This window comes from Momordica charantia (genome assembly GCF_013281855.1).
Source record: "Momordica charantia cultivar OHB3-1 chromosome 8 unlocalized genomic scaffold, Mcharantia_2.0 BLBB01000008.1, whole genome shotgun sequence".
In the NCBI taxonomy this organism is placed as follows: Eukaryota; Viridiplantae; Streptophyta; class Magnoliopsida; order Cucurbitales; family Cucurbitaceae; genus Momordica; species Momordica charantia.
In genome coordinates, this window is record NW_028275166.1 from 15,916,455 (window position 1) to 15,920,331 (window position 3,877).

The window sequence follows — 3,877 nt, forward strand, 5'->3', positions numbered from 1 at the left end:
AGGAAGAGGAGGAAGATGAGGATGAAGATGATGGGGCCAAGGATGGGTTTGACGAGTGAGAGGAAGGCGAACCTTTAAATGTAGCGGCGGGGTTTTTGGAGCTTGGGGTTCCCTCGTTCTTGACTCCTCCGGACCTTATGCAACTGAGTAAGAATGAACTCGTTGCGCGGGTCTGCGGACTCGAACGAGACCTCCTCGAGATGCTGGAAGAGTTCGTCGATGCCGAGAATGACCGTCATTTTGCTGTCGAGACGGTCTGAGAGGTCCTTTGAGGGATGGAGGAGACGGAGTAGGCCTATCAGTCCTTATTTCACAGGGTGAGGCATCTCGCGCGAAGAATGGTGCGAAACGCCCCTCTGCGCTCATCCGACACTACTCTGTCTTTATGTAACGCCCCAGGATTTTATATAACATCCTAGGCAACGCTAAATAATTCACCTGGCTCACCTTAACTCTAAACACGAGATAAGCAACTCCCTGGCAAAATAATTTAAATGAAATAAAGATTCGACTCCCATACGTTCTATCAGAAATATAAATGTCATAAACTATCAGGACTTCACCCTCCGTGGGCAATTTAAAAACAACAACATCTCATATTCGCCTCAGTGGCAAAAATTCTTAAATAAATAAAAACAACCGTACACCTAAACTCCAACGACAACAACGACGCGTTTACCAGCAACATCCATAACAAATAAAGTAGTTCTAAAGAATACAAAATTTCCTCCGCGGTTCACACCTAGCAATAACATAAATCTCAAGGCTACTCGTACCCAACGACCCTTCCCTCTATTCTCACTAACTAAGCTAGTGATCCTTCCTCGGTCAAGCCCTCTCCACGTCATCACCGCGGTCGACCCCGTTCACACCTGAAAACATATAAGGGTACAAAGGGGGGTGAGTACATAAGGTACTCCGTAAGTAGCACTTCCTAACTAGCACAAAAATCATGCTCACAGTCACGACATAAAGAACAAAACAATAGCAAGGCAATCAAATAAGCAGTGAGAGATAGTGAACAAATAACTTGACATTTAGAACAAAAGAAGAGCAAGGCAATCAAATAAGCAGTGAGAGATAGCGAACCAATAACTTGACATTTACATACAACAACCAAGCGTCGAAACTACCAAGACCACAACCCATGATTCACTAGCCCTTGTCTCATAGTACTAAACCTTCCTCTGCACCCCCCCCTGTGTTACTCCCCGCTTAACTTCTCGAGGCATGACGGCTCTTGACATTTATTCCCAAGTTACCGTGCCCTCTCCTTTTACAGTACTTGATGTTCGACCTTGCCATTTATTCCCAAGGCCTAGCACCACTACTGCGCAAGCACCACTCTACTTTTATCCCTCAAGCCTAACTCCTCGAGTCGCATTGGCCCTTGATATTTATCCCCAAGGCCTCAATAGTCCTCTACAGAAGCTTGACGTTGGGCCTTGCCATTTATTCCCAAGGCCTGAACTGTGCACCGGTCCTTGCCGTTTATCCCCAAGGTACCGATGACTTCCCAGCGTATTGGTCCTTGACATTTATCCCCAAGACCCCAATACTCGTTTACAGAAGTTTGTCATTTATTCCCAAGGCCACTACTCAAGGCTTTGAACCTCCAAACGATTTATATACATTTTCAGGTCAGAACCCATAGTTAACGGACTATCAACCCGTCCCTTTACCCTTCACCCTTCACCACTTCACTAACCCTCCCATGACCACCTACAGGTAAGTTTCCCACATTCTAAATCACTGCACCGTTCACAAGCATGATTTTCCTCGTAATGAACAAAATACATCCACAACTCGCAACCAAAACAATATAAACTAAATTATCAGTTTAACAACGCGAGCATTTCATTTACATCACATTTGCAAAACGTCATGAGCCAGTTACTTCTAACTACAACCATTCAGAACCTACTAGTCACCTACATCAATAAAAAAAAACAGGAAGCATGTTTCCTCAGAAGTGTTCGATAATAGAAAGACGACGACAATCAAAACTAACAATCCCTACGTGTTCAATTAAATTATTTTTAACAAGAAAAACAGCATCAAAACCATTCCGTTAACGCTAATTAACGCACGCACTCGCCCCCTAGTGCTACTTACCCAACCACGTCTTTAAGTTTGCGTTGATCTCACACCTAAGCACCAAAAACAGAAAAATACAGCAATTTAAATGTACTGTTCAGCCTTCGAAAAACGACTCTACGAGGGTTCAAAGGGCTCATTACCGCAAAACGACTTCGTGTAGGTGTGGGTAAATTAGATCTAGCTTGCAAAGGTGTGGGTAGCGTAAATCGGGCTTCGAACGGATGAAGATAATCGCCGAACACCACCAAAACACTACTGTCCACGTTTTTGCAGCAGCGAAAAGTGCCCAAAACGACCTCCAACGACTTCGTTTTAATGTCCGTTACTACAAAACAACTTCGCTTAGGTGTGGGTATTCCAAATCGGTTTCGTCTGGATGCGGGTAATCCAAATCTAACTTCGAATAAATGTGGGTCAAAGAAAAGTTACCGGGTTCCACGGATCTAAGCTATTCGAGGTGGTTAGGCTCGTTGGATCGGAGAAGGGACGCTGCGAAAACAGCCTCACGTGTATCGATGCCGCCTGCAGCAGCCCGAACGTCACGCGCCGCCGCTGCCCGTCGCACGCCGCTGCTGCCCGTCGCGCGCTGCCGCCTTCTGCCGCTGCCCAACGCCGCGCTGCTGCTGCCTGACGCCGCACCTGCTGCTGCCGACGCCCGCGCCTGCTGTTGTCCCGTCGTCAGTACTGCTTCGTCGGAGAAAGAATTTCGGATGGGGGGGGGGGGCTGGCGGCTCCAAACGAAAGGGGAGGGTGGAAGAAGATGAGGAAGGAGAACAAGATGGGCTAGGGTTGTTTTGTTGTAAATTCCCCTTTTCCTTTTGTTTTGCAACATAGACCCACTTGGGCTAGTTTCTTTTGTTTAAGGCCCATTTACCCAATCACACCTTGTTAACAAAACCAATAATATAATTTCGTAGTTGATCCAATGGCCCAGAGCAAGTGTCACATAGCGGAATCCGTAATAAACATAACTTAATAAATACTACACGCTACTAACTCACCACTAAATATGTAACAACACACACTAGCCCAGATGCCACACTAAAATTAAATAAAGATCACTGATGAATCAAATAAAATAAAAAAAAATGAAATAAATCAATAAATCAATACCTAAAATCCATTTTGTTATAAAATTTCCCGGAACTCGGGGCAAGCTAACCTGAGTAACGCGGGGCGTTACACTTTATTTGTTGTGTCTTTTTTATATGTGTGGTGGCGGCAACCCCATACCCCCTTGTTTTTATCAATGAAGTCTACTTTCTGACTTGCTCTTTTAGGATTTTGTGCAAAATGGCGCTTTTACCCTGGGTCGACCTCCTCCTCTTGCTATAAACGGGGGGAAAGGAAGGGTGTCTTTACCCTTGTTCGTCTTCTCCCTAATACTCCTCACTTTTTTCATTTTCTGCCATGGAGGTTTTCTTAGGTCATAGTGACCTTAAAGGGCGTCTCTGCCGCCCCTCTTTATCTGGTCTCACTTTTGTGATCGTAAGTTCCCGAACTCCGAGTGTACGCGAGCGGTGGCCAGCAAAAGAGCCAGCCCAGTGCGACAGCGCTTCAAGAGAATGAAGTTCGCCATACACCAGATGATGCTTAGGGTTTTTATCCTAGAAAGGAGGACCGACTTTCTGTATATCTGAGATTTTGAAAGTTTTTGCGCCTTATTTTTGCCTTGCATTTTTCTATAAACCTTTTGAAAATCGTCTAGGGGACGCATGTAACTTGTATTGTCGATTAAATGAATAAAGCTGAAACTTTTGTCATGTTCTTTCTCCTT

General features: G+C 45.1%; 1 long non-coding RNA gene across 1 annotated transcript; it reads right to left on the reverse strand.

Moving 5' to 3' along the window:
* Positions 1-597: 597 nt before the first annotated feature.
* On the reverse strand, positions 598-2,847 carry LOC148209620 (uncharacterized). Its single transcript, XR_015793071.1, has 4 exons — positions 2,530-2,847; positions 2,241-2,425; positions 2,116-2,150; positions 598-872 (listed from the first exon to the last, which is right to left on the reverse strand). It is a non-coding gene; the product is annotated as an uncharacterized LOC148209620 (long non-coding RNA).
* Between the last annotated feature and the right edge of the window lie 1,030 nt (positions 2,848-3,877).